Source organism: Calidris pugnax, unplaced genomic scaffold (assembly GCF_001431845.1).
Source record: "Calidris pugnax isolate Ruff unplaced genomic scaffold, ASM143184v1 scaffold102, whole genome shotgun sequence".
Classification (NCBI taxonomy): Eukaryota; Metazoa; Chordata; class Aves; order Charadriiformes; family Scolopacidae; genus Calidris; species Calidris pugnax.
In genome coordinates, this window is record NW_015090846.1 from 2,724,718 (window position 1) to 2,746,983 (window position 22,266).

The window sequence follows — 22,266 nt, forward strand, 5'->3', positions numbered from 1 at the left end:
GAGAGCAATGTTTAGGTGTCCTGCTCAAAGGGGGGCCGAGAGAGAAATGGAAACTCCATATGGCTGCTTTATATATCTGGCAGCTTTATATATTTAGCTGGCTGCAAAGGGAAACATGCGGCTGTTGAGAACAATGATACCAGTTCCCGACACGGCGCCGTGCCCCAGGAGAGAGCTGTTGACAGGAAAAAGCCTTTGCCCAGCAGCCCGGCGAGCAGATGGCCACCAGCCCCCAGTGGGCACCAACACGCACCCCAGCCATACTGGAAAACAACATCCCTGGCTCTGGCCAGGCTGTAGGACCACGGCAAACGCAGCAGAGGCTTTAAAGCAGTGAGCCCTGATGGCTTTGTAGGGCTGCTCCTTGGAGAGGACCTTCACTGCAGCCCCAGGACCAAGTGGGGTGGGGAAAGGGGACCCCGCATCACCCCAAAACATCATGAGATGACCCAGCCTACCAGAGCTTAACTGGGCATCCATCCTGAGCAGGAGAACAAGTTCCCCTGGCAGAAGGAAAGGCCAGCACTTCTCCAAAGCCCAAACACGTGGATGCGAGGTGTTTGGTGCCTGGCTCCCACCCTACCCCCACACCGACTGATGGATGGACAGACGGCCTTTGGGACTCCTGGCAGGACATCTGCTCACATCCCAAGCCCATCTGCCAAGCGGCACGGGGAGGAAAAGTGCCTCGCGAAAGGGAACGGAAGTGGAAAGGGAAAGGAAAATGTCTTTCACCCTCGGGAACAAAACAAAAGCCACACTCTGTTCAAAGTGCCTCGCGAAAGGGAACGGAAGTGGAAAGGGAAAGGAAAATGTCTTTCACCCTCGGGAACAAAACAAAAGCCACACTCTGTTCAAAACACACCACAAGGTCCAGCCTCCAAATAGGGCTATGGCCAGTCTTGCTCAGGAGCCTGCTGGGAAGAGACAAAAGCCACCTCATTCGGTTGCTGCAGACACCCTGGTGCGAGCAGAGTTATTGAGGTTTCCTCCTGGGATAAAATCACAGCCCCTTCCCTCCTTCCTGAGCCCACCACAGGCCCAAGAACAAGCCCTGAGGTCTGCCCGAGCATCCTTGTGTGGCCAGGGTTGGAGTGGAGGAGCAGTGAGGACAGGAGAGTGAAGCGCCCCAAGGAACAGCCCTTGGGGCAGCTTGACCCCAAAACGGGACCATCAGGGACATTGTCCACATGCTGCGGAAACAGAGCCATGACCCTCCAATGAATTCATGAACCGAGAGGTCATGTTTGGGAAACACACCTTATCATGGAATGGTTTGGGTTGGAAGGGACGACCTGCAATGAATTCTGAACTGAGAGGTCATGTTTGGGAAACACACTTTATCATAGAATGGTTTGGGTTGGAAGGGACCTTAAAGACCATCCAATCCCACCCCCTGCCCTGGGCAGGGACACCTCCCACCAGACCAGGTTGCTCCAAGCCCCCTCCAACCTGGCCTTGAACCCTTCCAGGGAGAACTTGCACTACTACTTTCTCTCAAGTCTAAAGAATGACATAACATTCAAATGCCATTTTTAAATTAATTTTTATAACATTTTTTTATTAAAAAGCTGCCACCCCCAACACTTGTTTGTTTGAATGAAGGAGGAACCCGGTCTGTGCAAAGTCTGGCAGAAGCGAAAAGGAAACCCTTTCCTTGTGATTGACAAGATAAAGCCTCCAAGTGATTGACAGGACAAAAGACTTTTGTTTTCAGTTGATAGGCAATGCGGTAATTTTCTTTAAATGCCATCTTTTCTCCCCAAGTCTTTCTGAAAAAAGCACAAACAGCAAGACGAAGCCCTGCATTGAGCTGTATCAATCCCCTGCCCGCCCGAGGTGACCCAAGGCCGATTATCACTGGTCTTTCTACAGTCCAGAGCCTGAAGAAGCCAAGGGATTCAAACACATGCTGGAGAGCCAGCCCTGCTCCCATCACAGCCCCAGCCACTGTGCCATCAGGCAGCAGCAGTGTCACACAGCACCAGGGAGCATCACACACTGTCACACTCCGGGTAATTCCCTCCTGTTCTAATGAGCACCTTCCCTGGAAGCAAATCCCACAGCGTCCCTGCCTGTTCTCCTCTCTTCCCAAGCTCCTACCTCGCCAGATTCCCTCCGTCAGCAAAAATGAAATGGATGCACGACACTTACTATGGTAGATGTGCTACAGTGATGGGCATCTTCCAGGGAATGGCATTTAGAGGAGCCAGGATGCTCCAAGGAGAGTGATGAGCTTGGTGAATCCCCCTCCAGACATCACAGCATGACTCCATCCAGCCACCTCTGCCACCAGCATCGCTCCTTCAGTATCCCTCATGGTGACCAAGCCATGGGCTTGTGTTCAGCCCCCAGAAACACCCACCCTGACTACACGGGTCACTTCCAGCACGGAGGGTTGTTATTCCCAGTGCATTCCCAACACCAGAAGACCTAACCCTGCAAACACTTGCATGGAGACAGCCGTATGGACCAAGAAATTCATCCCCCGTGGTGTAACCCTTCCCTTCATGAGTAATCTTTGCTTGCACAGGGCAACAGCCCACTGTGAAATCAAAGGGCAGTTAAAAAGCGGGTGTCACCCCATCTAGGTGACCTTCTCGGCAGGTATCTGGCTGCAAGGGGTGTCCTCGCTGTGCTGTCAGCATCCTCTGAATAATTCATTCTGGGGGCTGAACACCACGGCTGCACAGAGGGAGGGAAGGAGAGGGTGACCCACACGGGGTTTGCTCTTGCTGCTCCTTCTCTGTACATTTCCCAGCGCCGGGTGGGTCAGCTCTCAGAGAAACACTAACCATAGATTAAACACAATTTTGTTTTCAAATGAAGAAAAAGCCCGCTGTGTGAAAAGAATTCAATTCATCTTCACAAAATTTAACTTTTCAGACAAAACAATTAACTGCATTTCAGGAGTGTTTTCAGTTAAAAGCTTGTTTGGGAAAACAAATAAATAAATAAGATGAGAAAACCCAAGCTGCCCACGCTGCCTTGCCCTGCTGTAACCCGGGAGGGTTAGGACAGTGAGAAAGATGCTTTGTGGTGTTGTGAGTGCACAAGGTGGTCCAGACAGGGGATAGATGGACCACAATCAGTGTGGCTAATCCACACCTCTGCTGTTTACCCCTGTATTTGGGAACAACACGAAGTCTTTTACCACTGATGCCAAGTGCAAACAGAAGCAACTCAGAGCATCTGCCTCAGGGCTCAGGGAAAGCCCCACCACGTTCAGCTGGAGGGACAAAAGTGACAGAGGAGATGGGACAGACCCGTTTGACTCTCAGAAGCCAAACCTGACCATCACAGCAAATAGATATGTGCAGAAAATAGATACGTGGATATTTGTGACAATAGGACTGTCACAAGTACCACCGTATCCCACAGAGCCCATTCCACTGAGTCACCACCCAGACTGACCCCCACAAGAGGCAGAAAACATCTTTGTTTGCCAGCAGCAAAAAACCCAGCAAGCCAGAGGTAGGAACTGCACGATCAGCTTTCTGTGATAGAATCACAGCTGTGCCCCAGATACAATCCTCTTCTTAAAAATAATAATAATAATGATAACCTATACATGAAAAGAACAGAAACATTATGCTTCGCCTACGAATAATGACTTAGGACACCAGGAAAAAAAAAAAAAAAAAAAAAGAGACACTCATGTCAAATGACATGGTTGTGAGACCATCTCACATCTGTTATCTGTCTCCATCCCTCCTCATTTCTCTGGCTTTCCCGAGAAGTTCATACATATTTAAAAAGGCCAATAGCTCCATTACTCCTCGCTTCTTATCATATTGGAAGATTAGAGTCCATAAGGGAAAGAAAAGAAAGCATCACACAGAAAAATGTCACCATGGTTCTGCAACACCATTTACCCCTAAATCCTGTGCCTAAAGTGGTTTTGATTTGGAGAAGGGCTGTGGGGGCTCGGGGGGTACAAAGGGAGGTGACTTGGAGCAGGCAGGAGGCTCGGACTCTCGCAGCAGCCGTGAGCCGCGGCCCCGCTCTCAATGCCCTCCTTGTTCTCCCAGCAGAATCAGGCTGAAAAACTATTAATTATGAACCAGGACTGGCACGTTCCCTTCACAGCAGCGGCGATGGAGGAGGAAGATATCCCAGCACACCCCCCTTTGGGGGGGTTTGGGTTTGCTCTGGCAGCAGGGATGTGGTGGGCGGCACCGGTGACTCTGTAAGCACGTCGGGTTTTGGGGTGGGTTTTGCTTGTTTTGCTTTTGCTGACCATAAGTTTCTTTGAGAAGGTTGGGTGGTGGTTTTTTTTTTTTTTTTTTCCTTTCGGGGAAAAAAAAAAAAGCAAAGCAAAAGAAAAAAAATTGAATTTTCAGTTTGTTTATGGATCAGAAAAGAGCAGACACTGAGTTTCAGTAACTTCCCCCAGGAAGTCAGAGCTGTGACTGGCTTCGTGCTCGTACTTACCCTACGGGAGGGCTTGACTTCACTCCCTAATCCTGAGCCCAGTGCAAAGAAACCCAAGGCCAGCAGAAAGCTCGTGCTCAGACTTTGATCTCACCGTAAGCATTTTATCCCCATTTCAAAGACCTCTAAGGCTTCCAAAGCCAGCTCCCGGGGGAGATGAAGCAGCCTGGGCATCGTTTCTCATTTTCACCAGCACTCCTGCTGGTATCCCCCGTACCCGAGTCATGGTACCTCGGAAAACGTGACAGCAGGTGGGTGGCCAGGGCTGGAAGGTCCCCACCAGGCAGAGGAAGGGCAAGTACACCCTTGCCAAAACACCATCCTGAGCAGCTCGGTGGCAGGACCACAGACACCTGGTCTGCATCAGCCCATCACTCATAGAGTCATAAAACGGTTTGGCTTGGAAAGGACCTTAAAGATCATCCACTTCCAACCCCTCTGACCAGGTTGCTCCAAGCCCCCTCCAACCTGGCCTTGAACCCCTCCAGGGATGGGGCAGCCACAGCTTCTCTGGGCAACCTGGGCCAGGCTCTCACCACCCTCACAGCAAAGAATTTCTTCCTAATCGAAACCTCACCTCTTCCAGTTTGAAACCATTACCCCTCATCCCCTACCCCTTACACCCTCATCCTTTTTCCTACGTGCCCTTGTAAAAAGTCCCTCCCCATCTTTCTTATAAGCCCCCTTCAGATCCTGGAAAGCTGCTGTAAGGTCTCCTTGGAACACCTGACAACTATATGTAGCTCACTGTATTATTTTCATCCTGCCCATGCTGTAATAATCCAGTTCTGTGAAAACTTGGGTGTTTATGTATATTTTCACCATTAAAAATATGGAGGTAAAAATGAAATTACTGAATTGCAGGTTATCATTCAACATCAGACACCCAGCAATGACACCAGCCAAGGTCAGCACCACTTCCATGGTGTGGGAAAGCCCAAAGCCTGCCCCATGATCTGTGTCTAATGAGATATTTGTAGGGCAGAAGGTAAGAGCATCTCCAGTCCCCTGGCTCCAGCCTCACACCACAAACCCCCCGGCTCTTTGCTGAGCTTCCAGCCCCTCATCTTTCCCCAGCTGTCAGCCCAGGAGTCCATATCCTTGATTACCAACTCTTTTGCCTCATATTTCTATGCAGGAGCCACAAAACTTCACAGCACAGCAAGTGAAATATTAAAGCAATAAATATTTGTGTATTTATATAAATCTCCGCATAAATATTTTGGTCACAACCTGCATTGATTTTTTTTTTCCTCCCTCCTTGTTTCACTTTGACAATATTGATGTGATGATATTTTCGTGCATTACAGGAATGTTTTTTCCTCCCAGAAGGGAAGGGATGAAGTCAGCCCCAGCATGCCGACAGCCACACCACGGGCACAGGCTCCTTCCAAAGGCTGAAGGAGGATGATTTCATGTGACCTCATCAAAGTGAGGCTCGCTGGAAGGTAGGGATGCTCTCCATGAGGTTACTCCTGTGCGGCAGTGCCTGAGAGAGATCCATCTCAACATTTCTCCAATGCCATTACTAAAAAGCTCTATTCTTTACCCCAAGTAGTGCTGACAACTGCCGTAAACCACGGCACGTCGGGAGGCACCGAAACTGAATTTATCCGGGTCAACTCTTTTTTTGACCAGGGAAGAGCCGGTTGGAGGAAGAGGAGGGGGCAAAACCACTGGTTCTAGGTTCATTTTAAAGCTCTTTAAAAAAGTCACTGCTCCACACTCTCGTGCATCTCATCCATACACAGCACGTGCAGCCCTCTGCTCCCTGCTACACTTCAGCAGCTCTTCTGTCTTTAGCAGCCGAGGTCCTAACACCACTAACTAGGGTTTAATTTGCTCTTGCTAATATTTTATCCACGGTATTAGGTCATGTTTCCCTTTCCACTTGAAAGGCATCTTCGCCTTATTGGCAGCAGTGAAATTAATAGAGAAATCATTAGAAAGCATAAGGCTAGGGCCGTGCAAATCACACACCACAGAAGATTATTTCCAAACAATAAAATTAATTGGTGTCATCAGCCAAGTAGCAGAAACGCAGAGAGAGTTTGCATTAAAAAACATAGAGGATTATTGACAGCCCGTGCCTCCTCATACATAAAACATTTGATGGCATAATTTTATTTTATTATTTTCTATGCACGAAGGCTTTCCCCACACGGCGCTGCGGAGGAGAGCGGAGCCAGGCGCATCTGGGACAGCGATGCCACAACAACACCCCAGCTCTCGCCCACACGTGGAGGCTGTGGAGCATCCCAAGACCTGGTGGATTTGGTCACCTGGCTTCTGGCAGCATCAACCACACTGATTTTCAGAAGACAAGCACTCAACACATTTTGCAGGTCAAGCCCTACCAAGATGGACTGCCTGGACACAAATTTACTGGTTTCTTTCGCCCACAAAGACTTGCCTGTTGCAGGTGCTTCCAGGGAGCAAATCCCACAAAAACTACTTCACCTTGGCAAAATTTATGTTCAGCTCCTGGGCCATGAAGCACATGAACACCCTCCTGATCCTCCAAGGTTCAGGCTTGGGTTCACAGCATAGAATTGTCCAGGTTGGAAGGGCCCTTTAAGATCATCTAGTCCAACCACCAACCTAACTCTAACAAAAAAACATCACTAAACCATGTCACTAAGCACTATGTCAACCCATCTTTTAAATACCTCCAGGGGAGGTATTTATCCATGCCAGGGATGGATGCATCTTCCTGGGCTTTCCCATCACACTGGGATCTGGCCCGTTGGTGGTCCATGGAAGCCAGGCAAGCAAGCACAGAATGTTTTGGCCCTGGCTACAGTATTTTCCCCTCAAAATTTTAAAAAAAAAGGGCTCTAAAGCAGCAAAATCCATACACTTGAGAGAGGTAGATAAGGTCACCATCTGAGCAAAGCAGAGTAAATACTAAAGGGCTGCCATCCCCATGGTGGTAAAAATAAAAAAGTGAACGATTAATTCCAAGCCTTGAGAAGGCATGTATGAATTTGTTTTGTTTCGGAAGAAAAAGAATAAATAGTAGCCTCAAGTCAGGATAATATTTATTCACATGCTTCACTTTGAAGTTCAGCCCCTGTCGACTTCACGGGGTGTGTGCACACACTAAACCTCCTCCAGAAGAGAGCTTTCCGAAACCGCAGCCCTGAGCAAGGGAAGGAAGAAAGGAAACTGTTCAAACCCAGGTATTTATGAAGCAAAATAAGCCTCGGCACCAGGGGAATTATCACTGCTCCCCCAAAATACAAAGAATTTAAATGGGCTTATTATTGCACCTCCCCCAGGTGGTGCAGACGGTAGAGCAATTCTCTTGGGTTCAAGGAACTGAGTTTCATGGCAAAAGGAGAAGAGGAGCCCAGTTAATCTCCAAGATAAATCCCCATTCTCTTGGTTCCTGCCATAAGGAGGGGTTTCTCTACCCTGCCCTTTCTTCCTGACAGCGTTTGGATGCGTTCCCACACCTGTGTGAATACCTGGAGAGCTTCAGGCAGGGAGAGGGGCAGGAGCAGAGACATGTGGACGGGCAGAGACACGCTGGGGCTGGTGGCAACACATCCCCAGCCAAGGCTGGAAAAGCACCACGATGTCCAACCCACCCCAGACTCCTGCCCAGCCCCACACAAGAGGAGCTGCCTCACTAAAACATGAGCTCGTCTCCAAGACATTTCTGTTTTCTGAAGTAATTCTGGATATTTTCCTTCCTCACGCCTGTGCCTCGAGCGGAGACCACCAGCCCAGGGGCAGGGGATGGGGAGGCAGATTTCTGCACCCAGCCTCGGGACCCAAACTCCAAACTTCAGCTCAGGCTCCACACACCACAGGCTGAAAAGCTTTTCGTGCCCTTTGCAAACATTTGGGTGGAGGTTTGCCCAGCACAGGCCAAGGAGCAGAAAAGCAAACAGCCCTGCCTTCTCCAAACAGAAGCACCACGAGGGTCATGCTGCAAAGAGAACATTTTTTTCCCTAAAATACTAAGTGCACCACAAATTGGTATCAAAATCCCCCTGGCCACTTCACCTGCTGTACAGCCCGGAATGCAAACACACAGAAAAGTTTCCCTCTACATATCTTCCATCTCTCTTCTCTGACCAGCTTTACTCAACACGCAGGTAAACCCAGGAAGCTAAATTACACCCCTTAATACCCTTCCCTTAACGACCACGGCTGGGTGATGTCTCTTATCTGACCTTTCTTTTAGTTGGGTCACTCATATTTATAGTCATGCTTCATTTTGCTTTAAGTGTGCCCTTGTTACGGCACTTTACTCGTTTATGTTTCAGAAGAGAATAGGGTAGAAATGGACTTAATGGAGCAAAACCACAAAAATCTAAAGATCTGCTCATCCTTCAGACAGCTTACACGAACAGGAACTCTCTGCGACTAATTTCAATCGATCCCTACCTCTTTACAAGCCTTTCTACTGCAAGACAGAGCCAGAGAAGTGTCTGGGAGGTGCAAAATGCCTGAAGTTACATGTTTTTTGGCTGGTTTACACCGGTGCAAACACAAGTGCCTGCTGTAGATTGTTCCATGTGGAATTGGAACTCCACAGGACTGCCAGGACTGGTACAGCTCTCCTTTCAAAAAGCCTCCTCCAGCAACACCACCTGCAGCCCAAGTGGCTGCATCTCCAATTTTCTGCTTCCAGGGCTGTTGGCACGGCCCCTTCCCTGCATTTTGGAAGTCCTCGCCACTGTCAAACCAAGCAGCCCAAAGCTGAGCATCCCCTGGCCACAGACCATCCATCCCTGGCGTGTCCCTGCCCAGTTTCTCCTCAGCCTACTCCAGGGCAGGTTTTCTTCACCTTCCCTCGCTTTTCAAATTCTCTCCTTATCAGGGTTAAAACTGATTAGCTGACAAAACAGTGCGATAAGGTGGAGAACATTCAGGCTCTATTGCTCCTCTGAAGGGTAACTGCTCTTCTGTGAGCCATTGACCAAGAAGAGGCACATTAGAAGAGGCCAGGGGTGCACCAGGAGCTCCTACAAGGGACAATTAAACCCTTTTATGTGCCAGAAAAGGACTGTGGAGGTGGGAGAGGCTGCCCACAGCCCTGGGGAGCCCCACCACATCTGCAGAGGCTGGGGCATGCCTCTGCTGGGTCTCCTGCCAAGGAGCATAGAGAACTGGGATGTCATCACACCACACCTCCATCCTCTCCACTGCCCAGCCTGGCCACCAGTCCCAGTCCCTCGCAGGGGTCTATCCAGTCCCATCCCATCCCAGTGGTGCAGAGCCGTTGGGATGAATTTTGGTTCCCCACTGGTTCAGTTCCTCTGACAAAGTCAACTTGGGTCCAGCCAAATGCCATAGTCTATCCTGCAGGGAGGATTCCTGGGAGGTTTTATGACAGAGGAGGAGACTTTCCACTAGCCAAAACCACCAGCTCTTCAGGCCCTCACAGTCCCCAGGGATGCAGGGAGCACAACCCACATGCAGCCCATGGGAAAAGGACATCTCCATCCCTGCTCCCCTCTCCAGGACTTGCTGGTCCAGCTCCCAGGCTAAAAACGGAGGGGTGATGGAAACCCAGCCAGAAGCAACCTGTAATTTCACAGCTTGAGTCTGCTGCGTGGACCCACTGCTGATCCAGAATCAGGAGATGGTCCAAAGCTGCCCAGTCTCTAACGTTATGAAGAGAATTTCCTCTTTGGCATTTTTCTTAAAGCCTCAGTCCCAGGAACCTTGCAATTACTTGCTAACTGAGCTTTCAGTTTTATTTTTCAAGGTTTTAGCCCTCCGCAACTGCAGAAAAAGCCTGAAGCATTACTCAAGCGCTCCCTGCTCACTTTAAAAAAGTCCCCTAGAAACAACCCCATAGTGGTGGTGTTTTTAAAAGAAATAACCCACTTTGAGAGCACATAAGCCATTCACCCTGAGTTCTCTGCAACATCAACAGATGACGGCAGAGGCACAAGAGCCTGCTGCACCCAGCCAGGGAGCAGAAGGTCCAGCCATCGTGAGAAAGCAAAGGACACGACCACATGCAGGCAAAGAAGAACCACAAACATCCCCGTTCCAAGCAGGGTTCAGAGCTCGATCTCCCCAAAATCCTCAGCCCCACAACGCTCTTCCCTGAGCTACCAGCTGAGCTACCAGGCTTCCACCCACAGCCATCCCTGGCTGTCCCAGTTTACCCCCAAAAAAATGACATCTGGCAGCTCATCAGGAGAGACACCACTGAGAAAACACACACCAGCGGGAACCCGGCAGACAAGTGTTAACCCTTCATCCTCTCCAAAACCCTCATTTTTCCTCCCATTCTCAGCTCCCCTTGGCATTTATGATCTCCAACCAACGCGACATCAAGCGTGTCCCAGTTTTGCCTGGGAAGGGTGGAGGAGAAGTTTAGATCCAAGGACGGGCTGGATGCGGCCGGCGCTAATGGGGAGGCTGCAGCGAGGGGAAATTTCATCAATGCACAAATGGAATTTGCCAAGAGGCATTTTAAGAGTCAATTCTTCACACTCCAGTAATTAGAACAATATTATGAAAAAAGACGAGGGGGAGGGCGGGAGGCAGCGCACACACTGGGACTTGGCCGATGGAGGAAAGGGGCTGAGCAAACAAAACAGAGTCAAGTGAGGCCTCAAGGCAAGAGTCCTTCACATGTTCCCTGCAGGTTGGATTCAAACCAAAAGTTTATCCACTTCCCAACTGTAGATTTTTCTATGCGTGCCTGTTTTTAAATAAAAACTCCTATTTAGTCAACTATGGGCTAATGACCCTGATGCAACTTCCTTCTTTACCTCAAAAATACCATTAAGGTCAATGGGGGTTTGTCCCCTTCCAGGCCAGCATGTTCAATTCAAGGTCCTGCTACAGGCTCTCCTAGTGACTAATAAATCTCTGCGCATGACCTAAGACATCATAAAAGTCTAATCCCATTGAGCACTCGGTCCCAAAAATCAGATTCCTGCAGAGGAGCTGTCATCTAGGTCTACAAAAATCAGAACACCCCAAATTGATGCAATAGCTGAAAAAGCTTAAAATTGGCTTCTCATCCAGCATCTCCTGTAATGGGGTGAAACATCCCAGCTGAAAAGGGAAACAAACCCAACAGACCTAACAAGCTGGTGGATCTATCTCTAACACCTCCCTGGCCACTGGAGCAGCCTCTCCAGGGAACTGGTGGGCTCTATTTGCTGCTGGTCATCCAGGAGTCGGATAATTCATTTTTAAAGAAAAATTAACTTGCTGTGCAAATCTAGCTTCTGCAAAGACCGCCTGGGAGCAGAACTGATGTGCGGGGCTCGAGCCAGCCTGACGCTGGACAATGGTTACTCAGATCTGCTCAAAGTGGGACTCGGCCAGTTCAATTCACATCTGCAACCGCCTGTGATCTCAGCTCCGCTCCGGGAGCACAGAGGTCCTTTTGATAAATCTCAATGTACAGGGACTAAAGCACTGTTTCCGCATGAAAAAAAAGACTTTTTTTTTCTTTTTTCCAATAATCTTTACAGTCCACTGGCTTGGAAGACCGAATTTCTCTCTTTCCCATCAGAGAGCTGTTGCTCCCCATCAGGCTCAGGTATGGAGCCCGCTTTCCCTCACCCCGGTTCTCCAAGCACATCTTTGAAATGAGTCCTCCAGCACAATCTCTAGTCATTTTGTCTTCTGCATGTTCCCAGAGACCAGGGAGCCCCCCCCATATAACACACAAAGTCCTCCCCAGGACCCCCAGCTCTGATTTAATTCTCAGGGCACACTCATAGCAGCAACACCAAAAGATCTGCATATGGGGGAGAATCTCTCCTCATCTTTTTTTCCTTGAGTAAACTCTATAAAGCTTTTCTTTGTCAAAGCCCTGCTTTTGCAACAGTTGTATCCAGATACTTGTATATTTTAAATTAGATACACAAAACCATGAAAGAATGAGCAGAGTATGGGAGCTGTTATTCTGTGACACCCATTGCATCTCCAAGGACCCTACAATACAGATAGCTGTGGAACTGTCTCCCTGCACCTAGGAGTAATTAACTGTCTTCAACGAGATGACTCAAAGGATGTGGGATAGCAGAAGGTCAAGGCACAGGACTGTCACATCTGTCACTGCTCCACTGCCACCGTTCTGCAGGGCCTGGACAAACTGCTCCTTCTTGGGCCACGTCCACACCAGCTCTTCAGAGGACACCCAATCCATACATTGTGTAAGTTGTCCTCACTGCTCCATCACATTCTGGCTTCAGCCCGTGGCAGAGCAACCGAGCATCGCACTGCAGCTTTGAGACCCTTCAGGAGCTTTAAGTCAGATAGATGCTCCAGAGCTGCCCAAACTCAGGGTGACCTTGGAGGTGGCAAACAGAAGAGGTGGGGAGCTGGAAATAAGCTCTCCCCCGTGGCAGGAGTTGGGGAGAAGGTGTTTTTCATCAGTAGCTGGCATCAACATTAATAACACCAAAAGATGAAGCCCTGCCCAAGGATCAGGAGGGGAAACACCATCATCCCAAACTCCAGAACATGCAAACTGCTGGCTCCGATTCATGTGTTACTTCCAATCCATTTGCACGTCGCTCCTTCCCCTGAAGTATTAACCACGTTTTTCAGAACTTAAGTAACAGGCTGTGAAATCCCCACCATCTGTTAGCCAGGGAGAAATCTCCACCGCAGATACATCAGCCTCTCCCACACAAGCCTTACTCATTAGCAGGAATGAATGCAAACATCTACCAAGTCCACCCTGGCTCAAAAAAAATCCTAAAATTACTCACAACAGGCCTAGAATAGAAAACCTTGACAAATGTAACTAAGTGCAGTGTGTCCACATCATTAGCTTCACCCAGGGTGCATTAAGGCTGCTTTCTTGCTACCACGATTATGCTTTAATACGTAATTAGTAAGAAGAGAACGGTGTTGAAGAGGAGAATGTCTCCCCATTAAGACTGAGAGCGTAAATGAACTTAGTGGCAGCATCACCATCTGAGGCTTGTTAATTGGAGCAGCAAAGCAGGGAGGGGGAGGGAGCCTTGCTGTCCCATGGCAGGTCTGGCAACAGGCTGCATGGCCACGCTCACCCCATCTCCCCTCCAGCACCAGGGCTGGAACCAGGCAAGAAAAGATTTGCAAGAGCTGGAAAAATCCAAAGACATCTGCTCTCGAGAGAAACGCTCACACTTTTCCAAAGGGAAGTTGATACTTAAGGTAATTACAGAGCCCTTACAGATGGTTTTCGGATTTCTTGGTCACCCCAGCCTCACCTGGGATGTTTAGAAACTTTTTCAAACTTACTCAAAGCAAATTGCTCCCTGCCAGCACTGCAGATGCAGCGTTACTGCCTGTCCCCCCCCCAGCTGCTGCACCCAGCACAGCCCCTGCACACGGACAGACAGACAGACAGACAACAGACAGACAGACCAACGGCCCTGCAGCTCTGGGGAATTTCTCACCAAGTTCTCCAGCCCTCTCCATCCCTCCCGTGTGTGCACACCAACACTGCTCCCAGCCTGCAGCGGGCAGGGGGGAGAAACACCCAACCTACAGGGGAGGTTTTGAAGAAATATTTAATTTCTGAAGGAAAAGAGGGTTGGAGGAAACCCCAAACCACCCTAGATCTGGAAGCCTTCCAAGAACAAACAAGCAGCCCATTCTGACAGCCAGTGGAACAAAATAGTCCGAGATGCTTTTTTCTTTTTTTTTCCCCCCCATTAACTTTTCCCCCCCATGAAGAAGTGTGGGAGGGAGATGAGAAGCCTCCCCACTGTCCCTGGGCGAGGGCAGCCCTGGTCTCTAAAGCTGTCCCTGCAGGAGGACAGGACCCACCGGTCACAGCCCCAGCGACACAAAGTCTCTCCAAAGATGGGAGACTTGGAAGAGACCGATGAGAACTGGCCAAGAGATGGGGGTGCCAACAGCAAACCCCACCGAAACCCCGCTCTGCTGAGACACGGAGGTTTCAACACATTTTTTTTCTGTGTGTACTGTTTATTTGCTGTGAAACATTAACCTTTCCCTTGCAATAAGTGACTGTGCAAACACAAAGTGGGGGTCCAGCAGGGCCACAGGCTCCCTGAGCAAAGCCCATCTCCCCCTGAGCACCTCTGTCCTGTCCCCTCTCCTGGGACATGGGACACCCAGGGGACACCCAGGCTCCCCTTGGCATAGGGATGGTTGTGTCCTGCTGCAGTATCTCATGGTGCTAACTTTATACTGACTCTCCTCTGCCCCAACAGAAATCACAATTTCCTACAGAAGCTTTTTCCCCCCATTTTTTTTCTTTTTTTTTTTTTTCCTCTGAGTTCTACCCAGAGTATTGGGGTTTTCGGCTTTTGTACTTTTAAAAAGCACTTTTGTTTGGCCATGGCAGTACTTTCAGGCTGACAGTTTCACTTTTTGCCCGTTCTGCCAAAGCAGAATTACACCCACGTGTTAATCTGTTTCAAGAAATGTTAATTATTACTTGTAACCAAAGCATTTGGCCTTGGGACAGTGCCATTATCAGGCACTAAAGTTCCAAGAGGCTGAGACCTGAAGAAGATTTTAATGAGGAAACAGAAGAGCTCGTTGTAAAAGAAAACATTTCCTTTTATTCCAGGGCTCCCTTAAGTGATATAACCTGGGATGTGTCTCCTTCCTTTCCCAAAGCTCACTGAACAGCTAAGCTCAAGCGATGGCAGATGCACCAAGACATACAAAGACTGACTTTGCCTCTTGACATCTTTCACTCACGGTGATGCTCACTGTAATCATTCAGTCTCAAACGTCTGATGACATCATCAAGGAAAAACATCTCGAGGGGTTCAAACGAAAGCAGGCGTTTTTCAAACAATACGCAAAAAACTGTTGGGGTCACCCAAAAAAGCCTAATTTCTTCTCCCCTTCCCTTTTTTGAAACGTAGGCTGGTAAATGTTTTACCACTCACAGCTTTTTCAAGGGAAAAAAATAAATAAATCATCTTCCCCTCCAATCTTGTCTAAAATTACTGCAAAGAGAGCTCAGACAAATCAAGAAGGTAAAGGAAAATCAATTTCGTGCACATTAAGGACACGCATTTATCCGTGTCCTGATCAATACCTCGATCCTTTGCACGTCAAAGCACTTCAATCGCGATTTAAGGCCCAACAGCAGAATTCTCCCATCCAGAGCATGGGAGTTACGAAAGATCCTGCCCATACTTGTTTGATCTGAAACATAATGCCCCTTAATGTGACCCCTTGGAAAAATACTGGGGAAAGGAGCCAAGGCAAAAAAAAAAAAAGTCAGTTTCCCAGAATGAACACTTCTGGCTCTTTCAGTTCCACGGAGAAGCTCCACATTTATAAACAGATGAGATTTATAAGTAGAGGAGAGCGGAAGGGGGAAAAGTGGAGATAATTTACCACAGCTAAAAGCTTCTGCTGCAGTGAACACCAAAGGGCCACTGCTGGTGCCCAGCTCCTGCTCCAGCCCAAGAGCTGCTTGCTGGGACACGGCATTGTCATTTGTCCATCATTCCCTCATGGAGGGTGTGAGCCTCCCAATCCCAACTGCATGTCCCAGAGACCCTACAGCACCTCTCCTCCACGCTCCCCAAAATCAGAGCAGCTTTGCCAACAGTGGTAACTCCCATTGTGGTGCTGGTCCTCGCCAGCTCAGCCATGCAAAGTCCTTGGCAAGGAGTTGTTCTTCTCTCCAGGAAAGGCTCAAGGAGGGTCCAGCCAACCCAAAGCCAGGGAGACCTTAGAGCCCCTTCCAGTCCCTGTTCTTCTCTCCAGGAAAGGCTCAAGAGGTGTCCAGCCAACCCAGAGCCAGGGAGACCTTCGAACCCCTTCCAGTCCCTCAAGGGGGTCCAGGAAAGCTGGGGAGGGACTCTGGATCAGGGAGTGGAGCCATAGGATGAGGGGGAATGGATTTAAACCGAAAGGGGAGATTAAGGTGAGATATTAGGAAGAAATTCTTTGCTGTGAGGGTGGTGAGAGCCTGGCCCAGGTTGCCCAGAGAAGCTGTGGCTGCCCCATCCCTGGAGGGGTTCAAGGCCAGTTGGACAGGGCTTTGCACAACCTGAACTGCTGGGAGATGTCCCTGCCCAGGGCAGGGCACAACCTGAACTGCTGGGAGGTGTCCCTGCCCAGGGCAGGGGGGTTGGAACTGGATGATCTTTAAGGTCCTGTCAAACCCAAACCATCCTACGATTCTACGATTGCTCTAGGCCAAGGAACTGCAGGAGCAGGTTTGATGCTGCAAAACATTTCTTGGCGGAGAACCCAACCCAATAACCAGAGACAAACCTTGGGCGAATGGAGGTGTCTGCTTTCAGCCCTGCAACATCTCACCAGCCCTAAAGACCACAAAATACGTCAGCGTGGCCCTTCTGACATTAACTGCCACAGGCAGCTAGGAAGATTCACAGCCCACCAGATATTTCAGGGCAATATTCACAGCTGAGCAGGGAGAAATTTCCCGGATTTGGAGCCTAAGAATGTACATTACTGGAGGCGTGGCAGCACCTACCACATCTTTCAGCAAAAGCCGTGCTGACAAGAGTCCTGTGCTCAGCATGATGCTACGCAGCAGAAAGCACCGTCTGGTCCACGCTTGACTAGCCACAGAAATCTGTAATTCATCTGCCCCCGTGTTTTAGGGAAGTTCAGCGTCAGGGCTTCCTTTACAGGCTCTCAGCGTTCCGGCTGAAAACATCTGCTGGACACCCTGCACCTGCTCAGGCAGCCCCCACCAACCACAGCTGATGTCTCCCCACCGTGCCCCACAGCATGAGGATGGGAGGAGGGTCCCTGCATCACCCCATGTCCGACAGCATCCCCCTGAGACCAACCATCACCACGGTGGGGACGACACAGAGATGGGTATGCAGGAGTGAGAGACGAGAACCCACAAGGGAGGGGGGCAACAAAAAACCACCCCCGCCCCACGCTGTTCCAGCCTGCTCTGCCAGTTGTGACATTCATCCCAATATTCAAGTTTTCAGTACAATTCCAGCAAGGCCACTTATAACACAGGTGGACTAACGCTGGTTGACCTCAGGGCAGTTGAGCAACACGCCAGCCAGAAGGGAAGGGACGGAACATCACCCGCTCCTCCTGCGAGCAACAGGGGAGCTAATCATCAACGGGCAGGTGGTGACGTCCCCGATGGCAGAGCTTCCTTCCCCGTGCTCTCACAGGCTTCCCAGAGCTGGGGCTTCTCCCTTGGGCAGGGTCCTGCAGCACCTGGAGGCTCTGGTCAAATCCCCGTGGGCAGCATCAAAGCTGCACGTGAATTTTGAGTTTGTTGGCAAAAGAGCTTTGGTCACTTTCCTTCTTCAGCGGGGACAACTTGATGGCAAGAGCTGGGTAGGCAAGGGGTTAAGAGGGTTCCTGGTTTCAAACACACAAATCTGTCTTTGCAGGCCAGTTACTCTACTGCTCTCTTGGGAATTAAGCAAAAAAAAACCAAAACACACCAAAAAACCCAAACAACATGCCCTTCTTTTGGAGAATCCTTCTCACTTCCCACCCCACCCGCTGCACACAGTCACACAGCAATGAGGAACGTTTCCATCCACCACAGGATGCCTTTCTTGACACACGTCCAAGCCCCACGTGGTGGCCCTCTGGGGGACGGGCACCGAGGAACACAACAAGGGAAGGTCTGTCCGGCCGCCCGCTCCTCCGGGGGATGTATAACTCCCCAGGACGGGAGGCACAGCTCGGGATGGGATGCTGAAACACTCCCCTCCCAGCCCCCCCCACTCCACGCACACAGTGGTGCATGCAGAAAAATGCACCACTTTTAATTCGTTCTTGGCTACAAAAGGCCAAGGGGGAAAAAAAAAAAGCGAAAAAAAGTCAAGAATGGGAGAAGAATAGCTGCTCCCACCCATCAGCTGGCTTTGTTACGGCACCAAAACGCAGCCCGTTACCCAAAAACCTTGCAATTTTCAGCTGCTTCTATTATTTCATATAAGTGCCCCCCCCTTTTCCCCCTTCAAACTGCATTAAAAAGGCACTCTTTAAAATACTGCTGTAGGGATATTGACTCTAATGTGAAGTTAGAGATGATGGAAGGAGGGGAATTCTCAGCAGCGAAACAGAAAGAGACATCAACCACCAACTCTCAGTTATTAGTCCCTTGAATAATTCTGACAACGCTCCCCACCCTTCTACCCGAAACCAGGCAGAACACTCAGTTTTCTGACTTTCTGGCAAGAGGGTGGTGTGTGTGTGTGTGTGTGTTAGAGAGGGATGGGGGGTATGATGGCAGTCGAGTCCCTTCATGGCTCTCCCAGCAGCCCATCCCCATGGCCAACGAGGTGGGACCTCGGATGGGGGGATGATGGCAGTCGAGTCCCATCGCAGGTCTCCAAGCACCCCATCCCCATGGCCAACGAGGTGGGACCTCTTGTTTTGCAGGTTCTCCAAGCACGGGCTGGGGACAAATCTACAACAGCATCTGAAGTATCGGTTTTAAACTGAAAGAGGGGAGATTTCTTGTTTTGCAGGTTCTCCAAGCACGGGCTGGGGACAAATCTGCAACAGCATCTGAAGTACCGGTTTTAAACGGAAAGAGGGGAGATTTAGTGAGATCTCAGGGAGAACTTCTTTGCTATGAGGGTGGTGAGACACTTGAACAGGTTGCCCAGAGAAGCTGTGGCTGCCCCATCCCTGGAGGGGTTCAAGGGCAGGTTGGAGGGGGCTTGGAGCAACCTGGTCTGGTGGGAGGTGTCCCTGCCCAGGGCAGGGGTTGGAACTCCATGATCTTTAAGGTTCATTACAACCTAAACCATCCTGTGATTCTATCATCTCCCCTCTCCTCTCCCACCAGCAAGGCAGCTCTTGCTGCAGCCACCGGAGCGTGCGGCGCTCAGGGCCAACCTCCCACCACACACGTCTCCTCCCCGGCGCTTCAGACATGCAAGACAAGCCATGTACAAGTCCTCCATCAGCCACCCAGGCGTCACACGTGCCAGCCAACCTTGGCAGAGGGAGGACTGATCCAAAACCCTCCTCCTCCAAGCTCAACCTGCAAGGATGATGCAGTTCTTGCCACCCTCTGGACCACAACCAAGCGAGTGAGAAACTCCGCTTTGATCTCAGTATCAATATCTCCTCATTTTTCAGCTGACCCGGGAGCCGCTTCCCCTTTTCATTTTTAGAACAGCATCATTTTGTATCCGGGGGTCAGGGTAAGAAAGACCCCTATCTCGCAAAACACCCTTTTTTTCCAAACAGTGCAGAAACTTCAAAAGAAAGTCAGGACAATTAAATACACGTCGGGAGAGCGCAGAGGAGTGGGAGGCTAATAAATGGCACGCTCCACAGGTTTATGAATATTTGAACTATATTTCTTAAAAAAAAAAAAAACACCACCATAGCACATTACTACAAGTTATTGAAAATGACTTACTCCCTTTAATGAACCTTGCTACCATCATGCTGACTAATAGAGTGATAGTTTAATCCATATTTATGTACATTTTATCTCATTATAGTTGGTGCCAATAAATTAGCAACTCCAATAGGGGTTGCATTTTATACCATCACTGCTATTAAATGTGCATGAAGTATCGCACAACAGCACACCATCCATGAGCACTAGCCTTTTATTTTATTTATTTTTATGTTCCAGAGCCAGGCTGCACTGCACAGAACCCCTGCAGAGGACCCCAGTGCTCTCTCCTGCATGATCAGACCCTAATTAGGGACGAGATGATATTAACGGGGGGTTTCTTCCCAGGAACACTGCTTCTGCCTCCTGCAGCGGGGAGAGAGTCACGGGGAAACACTTCTGCAAAGTGCACTCGAGATTACAGACAGTTTTTGAGTCATTTTTAAGGGGTAAGATTTAAACAAAACAAACAAAAAAAAAATTGAGAGCCAAATTGTAGAAAATAATATATTATTTTAAGGTGTCTTAAAGAGGCACATCTAGAAATGCAGCTCAGCATCTCAGGTCACTTTTTGAAACCTCTATCACGATACACAGCGTGTCCCTTGTCACTGCGGGGTTGCTCAACAATCGGACATTGGGAAAAAAGAAAAAAAACTGGCCGTGAGCAATTTCAACTGGCCTTTAGACTCCCCTGGGTAACGGGGAAACACAGCAACCAAGATTACAAGAAACATGACGCATCTATTTGGCGAAGGCCGGCACTTGCCAATTACCCGACATCCCACCGAGGCGGAGATGGAGCTTTTCAGCTCCACAGGGATTTCGGCTGGAGAAGCCCACATGGTTCACGATCTCATTTCACCAGCTGTTATCCCGGTGGTAGTAAGGAAGCAGTGATTTCCTAAGCTTAAAACTCAAGGAAGTGGCAAAACCAGGGATAAAAACCCCACATTCCTGGACCCTGACCACACTTGCTCCTTTGGAGGAGGCTCCATCGATCCTACGGCAGCTCCTCCTTGCTGAAGCCCTGTCTCGGAAGCCAAAGGGAGCTATGGAAAACTCTCTTGGAATAACAGCTGGTCACAGCAAGACTGAGGGATTTGAATTTTCTTCCTCTTCTAAAGCACTAGTGTTTTTCTGACACTCAGAAACCCTGAGGACCCTGCAGATTCCAAAGGACAAGTCCTTTACGTCGAAGTCGGCACCGCATAAACACAAGCCCCAGCTTTTCTCCTTGGTAATTACACTGCAGAAAACCCAAAGGCTATTACTAATTGCTGTTTCACCGGCCTTCTGGTTTGGAGGAGAGAAATAACTACTCAAGCAGCATCCAGAAAGGAAACACCCAACACCACTCCACCAAGGCTTCTACGTAATTACATGGTTGACTGTTGCTGTGCTCTGTTCAGAAAAGTCTCCGACACAGCCCAAGTGTCTTGTAACCAAAAAAACGCTATTGATCTAAGTCCTGAATAGCTCCAGGAAGAATTTTTTGTGTGTGAAGTCGGTGTTTGGCCAGTGGGAACGTGGATGAGAGACTCCTTTTGCTCTCACTGTGACTCAAAGGGGAACGGGGCTTTGGTCAGCTGCAGATTTTTCCCTGTTTATTTGCTTTGCCACTGTTGAACACAGATCTGAGGACAATGTGGGAATGAACGGTGGCAAAGACAATGGGAATGTTTTGACAGGCTTCCAGAGGGATTTAGGGTGGTGCAGACCTCAACAGCTGATAGCCCCACCAAAACTGATAAAAACCTACACTGGAAAAGGATCAGGGAGGTTTTTGTGTCGAGAATCTGTGCCTCACACATGTTGTGAGGCTGTTTGAGGATGACGACGCACATGAAAATCAGCAAGATCTGGGTAAAAAAAAAAAAAAAGTACATGTGGATTTCTCAGAAGTTTATGACAAGTTTCTTTTCCAAAGTCTCCTAAAAAGCTAAATTGTCATGGGGGCAAAAGGAATGGCAAGTCATCCCCCCTTCCCAAGTCACAAACCTGAACGTCCCCCCCTATAAAAGTGAACAGGAGGGGGAGGGAGTAACTGTTCCCCAACCAGACCAAAAAGGAAACCAAACTGTGTTCAGCTGACATGTCCCAGCAGCGTTTAATGCCAGGCTCTATTAACAGGCGTCTGAGGCAATTTGAAACAGCACAAAGCAAGAGACAATGTGACGATAAAGCAGCATTTTAATTAGCAGCGGTTCTTTCCCCAGCCCAAAAGGTTCCTTCTGTGCATTCATATTCCCAGAACAACAAAAGCTGCCTTATATTTCATAAATCAAAAAAAAAAAACCCTCATAAAACAAGCCCCTGCAATTGCACATTCCAGATAATGGTCCAGAAATAAATTAGGCAATAAATATCAAATAATATATCCCCATCAGCAGTGAAAATCTACTCTTTGGATAATCAGAAGAGAAGATGCCTTCCAGCAGCTTATGCCTGGTAGCTCGAAATCGGTAAAACAATAGAGAGCTTTAATAAATCTTTTAACACCTTCTTCCACTGAAGAATATAGCAATTGTCCT

General features: G+C 49.1%; 1 protein-coding gene across 3 annotated transcripts in view; it reads right to left on the reverse strand.

Annotated features, from left to right (window-relative positions):
• The window catches only part of VAV2 (vav guanine nucleotide exchange factor 2), a 157,886-nt gene that overhangs the window by 102,439 nt on the left and 33,181 nt on the right, over window positions 1-22,266 (reverse strand). The gene's annotated exons all lie outside the window — the stretch shown is intronic.